The 17439-nt window shown below is 45.2% G+C and overlaps 3 long non-coding RNA genes across 3 annotated transcripts; all 3 read right to left on the bottom strand.

Moving 5' to 3' along the window:
* Positions 1 to 11145: 11145 nt before the first annotated feature.
* On the bottom strand, positions 11146 to 11544 carry LOC125500068. The gene is made up of 3 exons (XR_007277240.1): positions 11481 to 11544; positions 11269 to 11411; positions 11146 to 11172 (listed from the first exon to the last, which is right to left on the bottom strand). It is a non-coding gene; the product is annotated as an uncharacterized LOC125500068 (long non-coding RNA).
* A 2392-nt stretch (positions 11545 to 13936) lies between these two features.
* LOC125500073 lies at positions 13937 to 14335 on the bottom strand. The gene is made up of 3 exons (XR_007277257.1): positions 14272 to 14335; positions 14060 to 14202; positions 13937 to 13963 (listed from the first exon to the last, which is right to left on the bottom strand). It is a non-coding gene; the product is annotated as an uncharacterized LOC125500073 (long non-coding RNA).
* A 2392-nt stretch (positions 14336 to 16727) lies between these two features.
* On the bottom strand, positions 16728 to 17126 carry LOC125500089. The gene is made up of 3 exons (XR_007277278.1): positions 17063 to 17126; positions 16851 to 16993; positions 16728 to 16754 (listed from the first exon to the last, which is right to left on the bottom strand). It is a non-coding gene; the product is annotated as an uncharacterized LOC125500089 (long non-coding RNA).
* Between the last annotated feature and the right edge of the window lie 313 nt (positions 17127 to 17439).

Genomic DNA, 17439 nt, shown 5'->3' with positions numbered 1-17439 from the left:
GCGCGTTCGAAAACCTCCCTTTCACCCTCAAAAACGACTTTTGCACCCTCCAAATCGACCTTTTCCGCTCGAAAACGACTTTTTCGACCCGAAAAACGACTTTTCCGGCTCGAAAAACGCTCCCCCTTGCTCTGAATCGGAATTTTCCGGACCCTGCCTGTTCAGAATGACCGCGCGCGTTCGGAGACCACCCTTTTTTCCTCGAAAACGACTTTTCCACCCTCTAAATCGACCTCCCCCCGCTCGGAAACGACTTTTTCGACCTGAAAAACGACTTTTCCGGCTCGAAAAACGCTCCCCCTTGCTCTGAATCGGAATTTCCCGGACCCTGCCTGTTTAGAATGATCGCGCGCGTTCGAAGACCACCTTCCTACCCTTGAAAACGACTTTTCCACCCTCGAAATCGACCTTTTCCGCTCGGAAACGACTTTTTCGACCCGAAAAACGACTTTTCCGGCTCGAAAAACGCTCCCCCTTGCTCTGAATCGGAATTTTCCGATCCCTGCTTGTTCGGGATGACCGCGCGCGTTCGGAGACCACCCTCCCACCCTCAAAAACGACTTTTCCACCCTCTAAATCGACCTCCCCCCGCTCGGAAACGACTTTTTCGACCCGAAAAACGACTTTTCCGGCTCGAAAAACGCTCCCCCTTGCTCTGAATCGGAATTTTTCAACTTCTGCCAGTTCGAAATGATCGTGCGCGTCCAAAAACCACCCTCTTACCCTCAAAAACGACTTTTCCACCCTCCAAATCGACCTTTTCCGCTCGGAAACGACTTTTTCGACCCGAAAAACGACTTTTCCGGCTCAAAAAACGCTCCCCCTTGCTCTGAATCGGAATTTTCCGACCCCTGCCTGTTCGAGATGATCGCGCGCGTTCGAAAACCACCCTTTCACCCTCAAAAACGACTTTTCCACCCTCCAAATCGACCTTTTCCGCTCGAAAACGACTTTTTCGACCCGAAAAACGACTTTTCCGGCTCGAAAAACGCTTTCCCTTGCTCTGAATCGGGATTTTGAGACGAAAAAACTACCCCTTGAACTCTAGGGGACGCGCGAGTCAATATGGGTCAGATTTGGTTAGGTATGGTTAGGTATGGTTAGGTATGGTTAGGTATGGTTAAGTATGGTTAAATTTGGTTAGGTATGGTTAGGTATGGTTAGGTATGGTTAGGTATGGTTAAGTATGGTTAGGATTTTGCCACGCCCCCTTTTTCACAATCGCTATTTTCGCTTCTTTGCACCCCCTTTCTACGATTTTGCACTTTTTCGACCCGAAAAACGACTTTTCCGGCTCAAAAAACGCTCCCCCTTGCTCTGAATTGGAATTTTCCGACCCCTGCTTGTTCGGGATGATCGCGCGCGTTCGGAGACCACCCTTTTACCCTCAAAAACGACTTTTCCACCCTCTAAATCGACCTCCCCCCGCTCGGTAACGACTTTTTCGACCCGAAAAACGACTTTTCGGCTCGAAAAACGCTCCCCCTTAATCTGAATCGGGATTTTTCGAGCCCTGCCTGTTCAAGATGATTGCGCGCGTTCGAAAACCACCCTTTCACCCTCAAAAACGACTTTTCCACCCTCCAAATCGACCTTTTCCGCTCGAAAACGACTTTTTCGACCCGAAAAACGACTTTTCCGGCTCGAAAAACGCTTCCCCTTGCTCTGAATCGGGATTTTGAGACGAGAAAACTACCCCTTGAACTCTAGGGGACGCGCGAGTCAATATGGGTCAGATTTGGTTAGGTATGGTTAGGTATGGTTAGGTATGGTTAGGTATGGTTAAGTATGGTTAAATTTGGTTAGGTATGGTTAGGTATGGTTAGGTATGGTTAGGTATGGTTAAGTATGGTTAGGATTTTGCCACGCCCCCTTTTTTACAATCGCTATTTTCGCTTTTTTGCACCCCCTTTCTACGATTTTGCACTTTTTCGACCCGAAAAACGACTTTTCCGGCTCGAAAAACGCTCCCCCTTGCTCTGAATCGGAATTTTCCGGACCCTGCCTGTTCAGAATAATCGCGCGCGTTCGAAGACCACCCTTCTACCCTTGGAAACGACTTTTCCACCCTCCAAATCGACCTTTTCCGCTCGGAAACGACTTTTTCGACCCGAAAAACGACTTTTCCGGCTCGAAAAACGCTCCCCCTTGCTCTGAATCAGAATTTTTCGACCCCTGCCTGTTCGGAATGATCGCGCGCGTTTGGAGACCACCCTTTCACCCTTAAAAACGACTTTTCCACCCTCCAAATCGACATCCCCCGCTCGGAAACGACTTTTTTGACCCGAAAAACGAATTTTGCGGCTCGAAAAACGCTCCCCCTTGCTCTGAATCGGAATTTTCCGAACCCTGCCTGTTCAAAATGATCGCGCGCGTTTGAAGACCACCCTTTTACCCTTGAAAATGACTTTTCCACCCTCCAAATCGACCTCTTCCGCTCGGAAACGACTTTTTCGACCCGAAAAACGACTTTTCCGGCTCGAAAAACGCTCCCCCTTGCTCTGAATCGGAATTTTCCGAACCCTGCCTGTTCAAAATGACCGCGCGCGTTCGGAGACCACCCTTTTCTCCTCGAAAACGACTTTTCCACCCTCTAAATCGACCTCCCCCCGCTCGGAAACGACTTTTTCGACCCGAAAAACGACTTTTCCGGCTCGAAAAACGCTCCCCCTTGCTCTGAATCGGAATTTCCCGGACCCTGCCTGTTCAGAATGACCGCGCGCGTTCGGAGACCACCCTTTTTTCCTCGAAAACGACTTTTCCACCCTCTAAATCGACCTCCCCCCGCTCGGAAACGACTTTTTCGACCTGAAAAACGACTTTTCCGGCTCGAAAAACGCTCCCCCTTGCTCTGAATCGGAATTTCCCGGACCCTGCCTGTTTAGAATGATCGCGCGCGTTCGAAGACCACCTTTTTACCCTTGAAAACGACTTTTCCACCCTCGAAATCGACCTTTTCCGCTCGGAAACGACTTTTTCGACCCGAAAAACGACTTTTCCGGCTCGAAAAAACGCTCCCCCTTGCTCTGAATTGAAATTTTTCGACCCCTGCCTATTCGGAATGATCGCGCGCGTCCGAAAACCACCCTTTTACCCTGAGAAACCACATTTCCACCCTCCAAATCGACCTTTTTGGCTCGGAAACGACTTTTTCGACCCGAAAAACGACTTTTCCGGCTCGAAAAACGCTCCATCTTGCTCCGAATCAGAATTTTCCGATTCCTGCTTGTTCGGGATGACCGCGCGCGTTCGGAGACCACCCTCCTACCCTCAGAAACGACTTTTCCACCCTCTAAATCGACCTCCCCCCGCTCGGAAACGATTTTTTCGACCCGAAAAACGACTTTTCCGGCTCGAAAAACGCTCCCCCTTGCTCTAAATCGGAATTTTTCAACCCCTGCCAGTTCGAAATGATCGTGCGCGTCCAAAAACCACCCTCTTACCCTCAAAAACGACTTTTCCACCCTCCAAATCGACCTTTTCCGCTCGGAAACGACTTTTTCGACCCGAAAAACGACTTTTCCGGCTCGAAAAACGCTCCCCCTTGCTCTGAATCGGAATTTTCCGACCCCTGCCTGTTCGGAATGATCGCGCGCGTTCGGAAACCACCCTTTCACCCTCAAAAACGACTTTTCCACCCTCTAAATCGACCTTTTCCGCTCGGAAACGACTTTTTTGACCCGATAAACGACTTTTCCGGCTCAAAAAACGCTCCTTCTTGTTTCGAATCGGAATTTTCCGACCCCCGCTATTCCCAAATGGCCGCCACTTTTGAGTCTCACGAAAAATCCGAAAGATGGCACTGGCCGCAACTCGTTTTAGTAGTTCACGAAAAGTCCGCCACTTGGCACTAGCTGTATTGGCGAGTGCAGCCACGTGACCAGCAGCGGTGAAATTCAAACATATTTGAAAAAATCAGGGAAAATTGGGAAAAATCGCAAAGAATCAGAAAGATATTGATCCAGGATGACGTCCCATCGGTTCTGGATCACCGACCGATGACGATCGATTGTTCGTAGGTAATTTACCCTATGTGGACTTGCGCTGAAATCAGTTCTCGAAAAGTCCATCAGATAGCACTAGTTTTTGTAGTTCCTGAAAATTCCACCACTCAGCGCTAGCTGTATCGGTGAGTGCGCAGACGCGACCAACAGCGGTAAAATTCGAACATAAAAAGTCCCCAAGAAGCCTCGCCCTTTCCGACCCCTGCCTGTTCAGAATGATCGCGCGCGTTCGGAGACCACCCTTTCACCCCGAAAAACGACTTTTTCACCCTCCAAATCGACCTTTTCCGCTCGGAAACGACTTTTTCGACCCGAAAAACGACTTTTCCGGCTCAAAAAACGCTCCTCCTTGCTCTGAATCGGAATTTTCCGACCCCTGCCTGTTCGGAATGACCGTGCGCGTTCGGAAACCACCTCTTTACCTTGAAAAACGACTTTTCCACCCTCCAAATCGACCTTTTCCGCTCGGAAACGACTTTTTTCGACCCGAAAAACGACTTTTCCGGCTCGAAAAACGCTCCCCTTTGATCTGAATCGGAATTTTCCGACCCCTGCCTGTTCGGAATGATCGCGCGCGTTCGAAGACCACCCTTTCACCCTTAAAAACGACTTTTCCACCCTCCAACTCGACCTTTTCCGTTCGGAAACGACTTTTTCGACCCGAAAAACGACTTTTCCGGCTCGAAAAACGCTTTCCCTTGCTCTGAATCGGAATTTTCCGACCCCTGCCTGTTCGGGATGACCGCGCGCGTTCGAAGAACACCCTTTCACCCTCGAAAACGACTTTTCTATCCTCCAAATCGACCTCCCCCGCTCGGAAACGACTTTTTCGACCCGAAAAACGACTTATCCGGCTCGAAAAACGCTCCCCCTCGCTCTGAATCGGAATTTTCCGACCCCTGCCTGTTCGGAATGACCGTGCGCGTTCGGAAACCACCTTTTTACCCTGAAAAACGACTTTCCCACCCTCTAAATCGACCTCCCTCGTTCGGAAACGACTTTTTCGACCCGAAAAAACGACTTTTCCGGCTCAAAAAACGCTCCTCCTTGCTCCGAATCGGAATTTTCCGACCCCCGCTATTCCCAAATGGCCGCCACTTTTGAGTCTCACGAAAAATCCGAAAGACGGCACTGGCCGCAACTCGTTTTAGTAGTTCACGAAAAGTCCGCCACTTGGCACTAGCTGTATTGGCGAGTGCAGCCACGTGACCAGCAGCGGTGAAATTCAAACATATTTGAAAAAATCAGGGAAAATTGGGAAAAATCGCAAAGAATCAGAAAGATATTGATCCAGGATGACGTCCCATCGGTTCTGGATCACCGACCGATGACGATCAATTGTTTGTAGGTAATATACCCTATGCTGATTTTACCGACTGATATTCATGGTCCGACCGATGACGAGGAATTGTTCGTAGGTAATTTACCCTATGTGGACTTGCGCTGAAATCAGTTCTCGAAAAGTCCATCAGATAGCACTAGTTTTTGTAGTTCCTGAAAATTCCACCACTTAGCGCTAGCTGTATCGGTGAGTGCGCAGACGCGACCAACAGCGGTAAAATTCAAACATAAAAAGTCCCCAAGAAGCCTCGCCCTTTCCGACCCCTGCCTGTTCAGAATGATCGCGCGCGTTCGGAGACCACCCTTTCACCCCGAAAAACGACTTTTTCACCCTCCAAATCGACCTTTTCCGCTCGGAAACGACTTTTTCGACCCGAAAAACGACTTTTCCGGCTCGAAAAACGCTCCCTCTTGCTCTGAATCGAAATTTTCTGACCCCTGCCTGTTTGGAATGATCGCGCGCGTTCGGAAACCACCCTTTAACTCTGAAAAACGACTTTTCCACCCTCCAAATCGACCTCCCTCGCTCGGAAACGACTTTTTCGACCCGAAAAACGACTTATCCGGCTCGAAAAACGCTCCCCCTCGCTCTGAATCGGAATTTTTCGACCCCTGCCTGTTCGGAATGATCGCGCGCGTTCGGAAACCACCTTTTTACCCTGAAAAACGACTTTTCCACCCTCTAAATCGACCTCCCCCGTTCGGAAACGACTTTTTCGACTCGAAAAACGACTTTTCCGGCTCGAAAAACGCTCCCCCTTGCTCTGAATCGGAATTTTCCGACCCCTGCTTGTTTAGAATAATCGCGCGCGTTCGGAAACCTCCCTTTCACCCTGAAAAACCACATTTCCACCCTCCAAATCGACCTTTTCCGCTCGGAAACAACTTTATCGACCCGAAAAACGACTTTTCCGGCTCGAAAAACGCTCCCCCTCGCTCTGAATCGGAATTTTCCGACCCCTGCCTGTTCGGAATGACCGTGCGCGTTCGGAAACCACCTTTTTACCCTGAAAAACGACTTTTCCACCCTCCAAATCGACCACCCCTGCTCGGAAACGACTTTTTCGACCCGAAAAACGAATTTTTCGACCCGAAAAACGACTTTTCCGGTTCGAAAAACGACTTTTCCGGCTCGAAAAACGCTCTCCTTTGATCCGAATCGGAATTTTCCGACCCCTGCCTGTTCGGGATGACCGCGCGCGTTCGAAGAACACCCTTTCACCCTCGAAAACGACTTTTCTATCCTCCAAATCGACCTCCCCCGCTCGGAAACGACTTTTTCGACCCGAAAAAACGACTTATCCGGCTCGAAAAACGCTCCCCCTCGCTCTGGATCGGAATTTTCCGACCCCTGCCTGTTCGGAATGACCGTGCGCGTTCGGAAACCACCTTTTTACCCTGAAAAACGACTTTCCCACCCTCTAAATCGACCTCCCTCGTTCGGAAACGACTTTTTCGACCCGAAAAACGACTTTTCCGGCTCAAAAAAACGCTCCTCCTTGCTCCGAATCGGAATTTTCCGACCCCCGCTATTCCCAAATGGCCGCCACTTTTGAGTCTCACGAAAAATCCGAAAGACGGCACTGGCCGCAACTCGTTTTAGTAGTTCACGAAAAGTCCGCCACTTGGCACTAGCTGTATTGGCGAGTGCAGCCACGTGACCAGCAGCGGTGAAATTCAAACATATTTGAAAAAATCAGGGAAAATTGGGAAAAATCGCAAAGAATCAGAAAGATATTGATCCAGGATGACGTCCCATCGGTTCTGGATCACCGACCGATGACGATCAATTGTTTGTAGGTAATATACCCTATGCTGATTTTACCGACTGATATTCATGGTCCGACCGATGACGAGGAATTGTTCGTAGGTAATTTACCCTATGTGGACTTGCGCTGAAATCAGTTCTCGAAAAGTCCATCAGATAGCACTAGTTTTTGTAGTTCCTGAAAATTCCACCACTCAGCGCTAGCTGTATCGGTGAGTGCGCAGACGCGACCAACAGCGGTAAAATTCAAACATAAAAAGTCCCCAAGAAGCCTCGCCCTTTCCGACCCCTGCCTGTTCAGAATGATCGCGCGCGTTCGGAGACCACCCTTTCACCCTCGAAAACGACTTTTCCACCCTCCAAATCGACCTCCCCCGCTCGGAAACGACTTTTTCGACCCGAAAAACGACTTATCCGGCTCGAAAAACGCTCCCTCTTGCTCTGAATCGAAATTTTCTGACCCCTGCCTGTTTGGAATGATCGCGCGCGTTCGGAAACCACCCTTTAACTCTGAAAAACGACTTTTCCACCCTCCAAATCGACCTCCCTCGCTCGGAAACGACTTTTTCGACCCGAAAAACGACTTATCCGGCTCGAAAAACGCTCCCCCTCGCTCTGAATCGGAATTTTTCGACCCCTGCCTGTTCGGAATGATCGCGCGCGTTCGGAAACCACCTTTTTACCCTGAAAAACGACTTTTCCACCCTCTAAATCGACCTCCCCCGTTCGGAAACGACTTTTTCGACCCGAAAAACGACTTTTCCGGCTCGAAAAAACGCTCCCCCTCGCTCTGAATCGGAATTTTCCGACCCCTGCCTGTTCGGAATGACCGTGCGCGTTCGGAAACCACCTTTTTACCCTGAAAAACGACTTTTCCACCCTCCAAATCGACCACCCCTGCTCGGAAACGACTTTTTCGACCCGAAAAACGAATTTTTCGACCCGAAAAACGACTTTTCCGGCTCGAAAAACGCTCTCCTTTGATCCGAATCGGAATTTTTCGACCCCTGGCCTGTTCGGAATGACCGTGCGCGTTCGGAAACCACCTTTATACCCTGAAAAACGACTTTTCCACCCTCCAAATCGACCTTTTTCGCTCAAAAACGAATTTTTCGACCTGAAAAACCGCTTGTTCGCTTTTAAAAACGACGCTCTTCGCTCTGAATCGGGATTTTGCGACCCACACCGCTCTGGTATCACTGCCCACGTCAGAAAACCACCCCCTCACGCTTTGACACGACTTTCTCAGCGTTGTATTTGACCTCTGACGCTCAAAAACAAATCTTTCGACCTAAAAAACCGCTTTTTCGCTCCTAAAAACGACCCCCTACGCTCCGAATCGGGTTTTTCTGACCCCCGCTATTCCCAAATGGCCGCCACTTTTGAGTCTCACGAAAAATCCGAAAGATGGCACTGGCCGCAACTCGTTTTAGTAGTTCACGAAAAGTCCGCCACTTGGCACTAGCTGTATTGGCGAGTGCAGCCACGTGACCAGCAGCGGTGAAATTCAAACATATTTGAAAAAATCAGGGAAAATTGGGAAAAATCGCAAAAAATCAGAAAGATATTGATCCAGGATGACGTCCCATCGGTTCTGGATCACCGACCGATGACGATCAATTGTTCGTAGGTAATATACCCTATGCTGATTTTACCGACTGATATTCATGGTCCGACCGATGACGAGGAATTGTTCGTAGGTAATTTACCCTATGTGGACTTGCGCTGAAATCAGTTCTCGAAAAGTCCATCAGATAGCACTAGTTTTTGTAGTTCCTGAAAATTCCACCACTTAGCGCTAGCTGTATCGGTGAGTGCGCAGACGCGACCAACAGCGGTAAAATTCAAACATAAAAAGTCCCCAAGAAGCCTCGCCCTTTGTCCGAGAAAAGTCGAAAATCGAATTTTTTCTCGGTTTTTTGAGCTTAATCTCACATATAATTAGCTCAGAATCCCAAATCTGAGAGCCAAAATCATCTACTCATGCAATCGATCAAGTAATCATCAGTTATTCGCTGTTCGGAGCAGAATAATTGTAAGACATCGATTGGTTTTAGTCATAGATCCACTTTGGTTCGTCGCAACCCATGCATGGGTCGGAATATTCGAATTTCTCGGTCTTCAAGGGAGCCAAACTGGAGTCAGGTAGCCAGCAGCTAGCGTTTTGTTGTGAGACCTCACCTTCGAAGCTGAGCAGAGGTCACACCCCACAACATACCGCGCGCCCGTGGCTACCTGACTCCAGTTCGGTCCCCTTGTAGACCGAGAAATTCGAATTCCTCGGTCTACGAGGGAGCCCAAGCTCAGCTGGAATCAGGTAGCCACGGGCGTGCGGTTTGTTTTGAGGCGTCACCTCTGCTCAGCCCTGAAGGTGACGACCCACAACAAAGCGCTACGCTGCTGGCTACGCTGACTCCAGCACAGCTCGGGCTCCCTCGTAGACCGAAAAGTTCGAATATTTCGACCCATGCACGGATTGCGACGAATCGAAGTGGGTCTACGACTAAAACCACTCGATATGTCTTATAATTATTCTTCTCTCAACAGCGAATAATTAATGATTATGTGATCGAATGCATGAGTAGATGCTTTTGGCTTTCAGATTTGGATTCCTGAGCTGATTATATGTGAGATTAAGCTTGAAGAACCAAAAAAAAATTCGATTTTCGACTTTTTCGGACAAAGGACGAGGTTTTTTGGGAATTTTTGACGGGTCTTGACGTATTAGGGTCGTTTGTTCACGATTTTTGGCGGTTTTCGATCCAAAGGGGTGGTTCATTGGCGATTTTTTGCTTCTTCTGGAAGAAAGGAAAGGTTTTTTGGCGATCAGTGACGATTTTCGACCGGAAGATAAGGTTTTCTGGCGATTTTCGGCTTTTCCTACCAGCAGGGCCAGTTTTGAGGTGATATTTTTTCTCAGATTTGAAGCCCAGAAATCCGACTGTGCTCGCGAGAATATTTTGCTCGATTAATTAATCGAGTAATCGCAAATTTTTCACTGAAATGAGCAGAGAAATTGAAATATCTCTGTAGCTTTGAGTCGGAAAAAAATAGGAAAAAATCGAAAAAAATCAGAAAAAAAATCGGGAATTAATGTAGGATGACGTACCTTCGGTTCTGGATCACAGGGAACCTCCAGGAAGGCCAGAAGATGCAGTAATTGGCGGATCAATTGAAAAATTGACTCAAAATCGAATAGAAATCAGGAAAGGAAGGAAAAAATAGAAAATATTCGGTCAACATCTGGAAACAAGTCTAAGGTCGTGTTACTCTAGCTGCAGGGCGTCAAAAACTCACAGGACATGAAGGAAGTCCACTAATTCGTTAAAAATTAGATAAAACTTGAGAAAGATTCAGGAGAAGAGGGAAAAATAATAAATAATGATGACGGAGCAGTAGTTGTATGTACTTTGATCTTGAAAACTAGAATCTGATTACATAATTGAACAACGACTAAGAGCTATCAAGGTATTACAATTTTTTGACTCCTCAAAGCAGTAGAGTAAAGCAGTCAATCAATTTAAACAGAGGATTAGTATTTCCATCGTTTCTGAGCCTCAAATATCTGGAAAAGCCGGAACTTGAGGAACTAGAGTTCATTATTGACTCTGAAATCAATAGAAGCAAAGACCAGAGTCTCAGCGATTCTGCAGTCTTGCTAGCATGATACAGCATATGTTTCAAATGTTTTAAACTAACTTATTCTGAGATTTTCGAACTTGAGAACATAAATCCGTCGAATTAAGCGAGCCACGACTTAAAGCTACAGAGTTAATTAAATTTCTCTGCTCATTACAGTGGAAAATTTTGCTATCACTCGATCAATTCGATAAGCAAGACATTTTGGAGAGGACAGTCGGATTTCTGGGCTCAAAATGTGTGAGAAACCAAAGCGCAGAATATCAATCGTGCTTTCTCGACCCAAAGGAGCTGTATTCTTCGCTTTCCAAATGTCCGGAGCAATCTAATTTTCATGTAGTTTGTTTGCAGCGACTCAGATCCGTCGACTCAATCAAGACACAACTCGGAACCATCGAAATATCTTGATAATTCTACGTTCTGCAACAAAGAATCAGCTTATTAATCGACCGGTCGTTGGATAAATTGAATTAAGTAGCAGCTGTGGATTCTCAAACACAAAATAAATGACGATACCTATATTACGGCCTCAGAAACACGAGCGTGTCGACTGGACCGAGCAATTCCGGATACTCGTCGAGAGATCTCCATTTTTTCGCTCAAAAATGCGAAAAAATGGCCATGGCTCGCAAAGTTCAGTCAGAGAACAGCATTTGTTCCTGAAACAAGTATGAATATTCCAATGTTTATAGATTTCCACATGCTCGAGGAGCCAGAAGCCGACAAACCTGCATTTTCCAACCAGACGTTGAATCTATATTCAAATAAATATGACAAGTAGTTTCGCTGTTGCTTGAATCTATTGTCCATCCCAAAAATTGCACATGCCTGAAGACTGTCGCCTCTGATCCTCTGACTGTTTTCCATCTCGAGACCAAGAGCGCAATTACCTGAATGAAGGAGTAATTATAATGACATGGCATCACTAGTATTTGTAAACGTCAGAGATGTGATCAACTTTGATTTAGAGGCTATGCTCCGATGAAACGTCAAAGGTGTGTCACGAGTTCTTAATTAGTGAGTTTTTAGCAATTGTATCAATAGCAATACGTTCTTTCACTGGACTGATGAAACTAGAAGGTATTATAATTGATCCAACCCATTGCGAACTGTCATCAATTCTCTCTTATTCTTCCAATTTCCTCATGAACTATTTAATCACCTTAGCTGCCAACAAACAGTGTCAACAATCACCTGAGAAATTCTGTATACCGATTCTTCTGAAACAAATATGAAACATTCCAATGTTTATAGATTTCCACATGCTGGAGGAGCCAGAAGCCGACAAACCTGCATTTTCCAACCAGACGTTGCATCTATATTCAAATAAATTTGACAAGTAGTTTCGATGTTGCTAGGTTCCATTGTCCAGCCCCAAAACTTGCAAATGTCTGAAGACTGTAGCCTCTGATCCTCTGACTGTTTTCCATCTCGAGACCAAGAGCGCAATTACCTGAATGAAGGAGTAATTATAATGACATGTCATCATTAGTATACGTCAACGTCAGGGTTGTGTTTGACTCGATTGAGAGGATATGCTCCGATGAAATGTCAAAGGTGTGTCACGAGTTTTTGATCAGTGAGTTCTTAGATCAGTAAGTTTTGACGCCATGTAGCTAGAGTAGCACGACCTTAGACTTGTTTCCAGATGTTGACCGAATATTTTCTATCTTTGCCTTTCTTTCCTGATTTCTTTTCGATTTTGAGTCAATTTTTCAATTGATCCGCCAATTACTGCATCTCCTGGCCTTCCTGGAGGTGTCCTGTGATCCAGAACCGATGGGACGTCATCCTGGATTTATTCCCGATTTTTTCCCATTTTTTTCCGATTTTTTAAAATATGTTTGAATTTTAGCGCCGCTGGTCACGTGGCCACACTCGCCGATACAGCTAGCGCCATGTGGCGGATTTTTCGTGAACTACTAAAACGAGTTGCGGTCAGCGCCATCTTGCGGAATTACGTCGAACTAAAAAAAGATGGCGCCACCTGCGACTCGACCACGTGGTCGAGAAACGAGTGGGGCCTGTCACGAGGCTAGACGCTTCAGTAGTTCACGAAAAATCCGCCACATAGCGCTAGCTGTATCGGCGAGTTTTTAGTTCACCAAAAATCCGCCGCACGGCTCTGGCGCGGTCAGTCGACCAGACCACGTGACGTCACAATGGCGGAAAAATTCAAACATAATTTAATATATCGGAGAAAATAGGAAAAATTCGCAAAAAATCAGAAAAAAATCGGGAATTAATGTAGGATGACGTACCTTCGGTTCTGGATCACAGGGAACCTCCAGGAAGGCCAGAAGATGCAGTAATTGGCGGATCAATTGAAAAATTGACTCAAAATCGAATAGAAATCAGGAAAGGAAGGAAAAAATAGAAAATATTCGGTCAACATCTGGAAACAAGTCTAAGGTCGTGTTACTCTAGCTGCAGGGCGTCAAAAACTCACAGGACATGAAGGAAGTCCACTAATTCGTTAAAAATTAGATAAAACTTGAGAAAGATTCAGGAGAAGAGGGAAAAATAATAAATAATGATGACGGAGCAGTAGTTGTATGTACTTTGATCTTGAAAACTAGAATCTGATTACATAATTGAACAACGACTAAGAGCTATCAAGGTATTACAATTTTTTGACTCCTCAAAGCAGTAGAGTAAAGCAGTCAATCAATTTAAACAGAGGATTAGTATTTCCATCGTTTCTGAGCCTCAAATATCTGGAAAAGCCGGAACTTGAGGAACTAGAGTTCATTATTGACTCTGAAATCAATAGAAGCAAAGACCAGAGTCTCAGCGATTCTGCAGTCTTGCTAGCATGATACAGCATATGTTTCAAATGTTTTAAACTAACTTATTCTGAGATTTTCGAACTTGAGAACATAAATCCGTCGAATTAAGCGAGCCACGACTTAAAGCTACAGAGTTAATTAAATTTCTCTGCTCATTACAGTGGAAAATTTTGCTATCACTCGATCAATTCGATAAGCAAGACATTTTGGAGAGGACAGTCGGATTTCTGGGCTCAAAATGTGTGAGAAACCAAAGCGCAGAATATCAATCGTGCTTTCTCGACCCAAAGGAGCTGTATTCTTCGCTTTCCAAATGTCCGGAGCAATCTAATTTTCATGTAGTTTGTTTGCAGCGACTCAGATCCGTCGACTCAATCAAGACACAACTCGGAACCATCGAAATATCTTGATAATTCTACGTTCTGCAACAAAGAATCAGCTTATTAATCGACCGGTCGTTGGATAAATTGAATTAAGTAGCAGCTGTGGATTCTCAAACACAAAATAAATGACGATACCTATATTACGGCCTCAGAAACACGAGCGTGTCGACTGGACCGAGCAATTCCGGATACTCGTCGAGAGATCTCCATTTTTTCGCTCAAAAATGCGAAAAAATGGCCATGGCTCGCAAAGTTCAGTCAGAGAACAGCATTTGTTCCTGAAACAAGTATGAATATTCCAATGTTTATAGATTTCCACATGCTCGAGGAGCCAGAAGCCGACAAACCTGCATTTTCCAACCAGACGTTGAATCTATATTCAAATAAATATGACAAGTAGTTTCGCTGTTGCTTGAATCTATTGTCCATCCCAAAAATTGCACATGCCTGAAGACTGTCGCCTCTGATCCTCTGACTGTTTTCCATCTCGAGACCAAGAGCGCAATTACCTGAATGAAGGAGTAATTATAATGACATGGCATCACTAGTATTTGTAAACGTCAGAGATGTGATCAACTTTGATTTAGAGGCTATGCTCCGATGAAACGTCAAAGGTGTGTCACGAGTTCTTAATTAGTGAGTTTTTAGCAATTGTATCAATAGCAATACGTTCTTTCACTGGACTGATGAAACTAGAAGGTATTATAATTGATCCAACCCATTGCGAACTGTCATCAATTCTCTCTTATTCTTCCAATTTCCTCATGAACTATTTAATCACCTTAGCTGCCAACAAACAGTGTCAACAATCACCTGAGAAATTCTGTATACCGATTCTTCTGAAACAAATATGAAACATTCCAATGTTTATAGATTTCCACATGCTGGAGGAGCCAGAAGCCGACAAACCTGCATTTTCCAACCAGACGTTGCATCTATATTCAAATAAATTTGACAAGTAGTTTCGATGTTGCTAGGTTCCATTGTCCAGCCCCAAAACTTGCAAATGTCTGAAGACTGTAGCCTCTGATCCTCTGACTGTTTTCCATCTCGAGACCAAGAGCGCAATTACCTGAATGAAGGAGTAATTATAATGACATGTCATCATTAGTATACGTCAACGTCAGGGTTGTGTTTGACTCGATTGAGAGGATATGCTCCGATGAAATGTCAAAGGTGTGTCACGAGTTTTTGATCAGTGAGTTCTTAGATCAGTAAGTTTTGACGCCATGTAGCTAGAGTAGCACGACCTTAGACTTGTTTCCAGATGTTGACCGAATATTTTCTATCTTTGCCTTTCTTTCCTGATTTCTTTTCGATTTTGAGTCAATTTTTCAATTGATCCGCCAATTACTGCATCTCCTGGCCTTCCTGGAGGTGTCCTGTGATCCAGAACCGATGGGACGTCATCCTGGATTTATTCCCGATTTTTTCCCATTTTTTTCCGATTTTTTAAAATATGTTTGAATTTTAGCGCCGCTGGTCACGTGGCCACACTCGCCGATACAGCTAGCGCCATGTGGCGGATTTTTCGTGAACTACTAAAACGAGTTGCGGTCAGCGCCATCTTGCGGAATTACGTCGAACTAAAAAAAGATGGCGCCACCTGCGACTCGACCACGTGGTCGAGAAACGAGTGGGGCCTGTCACGAGGCTAGACGCTTCAGTAGTTCACGAAAAATCCGCCACATAGCGCTAGCTGTATCGGCGAGTTTTTAGTTCACCAAAAATCCGCCGCACGGCTCTGGCGCGGTCAGTCGACCAGACCACGTGACGTCACAATGGCGGAAAAATTCAAACATAATTTAATATATCGGAGAAAATAGGAAAAATTCGCAAAAAATCAGAAAAAAATCGGGAATTAATGTAGGATGACGTACCTTCGGTTCTGGATCACAGGGAACCTCCAGGAAGGCCAGAAGATGCAGTAATTGGCGGATCAATTGAAAAATTGACTCAAAATCGAATAGAAATCAGGAAAGGAAGGAAAAAATAGAAAATATTCGGTCAACATCTGGAAACAAGTCTAAGGTCGTGTTACTCTAGCTGCAGGGCGTCAAAAACTCACAGGACATGAAGGAAGTCCACTAATTCGTTAAAAATTAGATAAAACTTGAGAAAGATTCAGGAGAAGAGGGAAAAATAATAAATAATGATGACGGAGCAGTAGTTGTATGTACTTTGATCTTGAAAACTAGAATCTGATTACATAATTGAACAACGACTAAGAGCTATCAAGGTATTACAATTTTTTGACTCCTCAAAGCAGTAGAGTAAAGCAGTCAATCAATTTAAACAGAGGATTAGTATTTCCATCGTTTCTGAGCCTCAAATATCTGGAAAAGCCGGAACTTGAGGAACTAGAGTTCATTATTGACTCTGAAATCAATAGAAGCAAAGACCAGAGTCTCAGCGATTCTGCAGTCTTGCTAGCATGATACAGCATATGTTTCAAATGTTTTAAACTAACTTATTCTGAGATTTTCGAACTTGAGAACATAAATCCGTCGAATTAAGCGAGCCACGACTTAAAGCTACAGAGTTAATTAAATTTCTCTGCTCATTACAGTGGAAAATTTTGCTATCACTCGATCAATTCGATAAGCAAGACATTTTGGAGAGGACAGTCGGATTTCTGGGCTCAAAATGTGTGAGAAACCAAAGCGCAGAATATCAATCGTGCTTTCTCGACCCAAAGGAGCTGTATTCTTCGCTTTCCAAATGTCCGGAGCAATCTAATTTTCATGTAGTTTGTTTGCAGCGACTCAGATCCGTCGACTCAATCAAGACACAACTCGGAACCATCGAAATATCTTGATAATTCTACGTTCTGCAACAAAGAATCAGCTTATTAATCGACCGGTCGTTGGATAAATTGAATTAAGTAGCAGCTGTGGATTCTCAAACACAAAATAAATGACGATACCTATATTACGGCCTCAGAAACACGAGCGTGTCGACTGGACCGAGCAATTCCGGATACTCGTCGAGAGATCTCCATTTTTTCGCTCAAAAATGCGAAAAAATGGCCATGGCTCGCAAAGTTCAGTCAGAGAACAGCATTTGTTCCTGAAACAAGTATGAATATTCCAATGTTTATAGATTTCCACATGCTCGAGGAGCCAGAAGCCGACAAACCTGCATTTTCCAACCAGACGTTGAATCTATATTCAAATAAATATGACAAGTAGTTTCGCTGTTGCTTGAATCTATTGTCCATCCCAAAAATTGCACATGCCTGAAGACTGTCGCCTCTGATCCTCTGACTGTTTTCCATCTCGAGACCAAGAGCGCAATTACCTGAATGAAGGAGTAATTATAATGACATGGCATCACTAGTATTTGTAAACGTCAGAGATGTGATCAACTTTGATTTAGAGGCTATGCTCCGATGAAACGTCAAAGGTGTGTCACGAGTTCTTAATTAGTGAGTTTTTAGCAATTGTATCAATAGCAATACGTTCTTTCACTGGACTGATGAAACTAGAAGGTATTATAATTGATCCAACCCATTG

The sequence above is a fragment of the Athalia rosae genome, chromosome 2 (genome assembly GCF_917208135.1).
Source record: "Athalia rosae chromosome 2, iyAthRosa1.1, whole genome shotgun sequence".
Classification (NCBI taxonomy): Eukaryota; Metazoa; Arthropoda; class Insecta; order Hymenoptera; family Athaliidae; genus Athalia; species Athalia rosae.
Note: the sequence above shows the minus strand (reverse complement) of the source record. Positions and strands in the feature narration are given on the sequence as shown.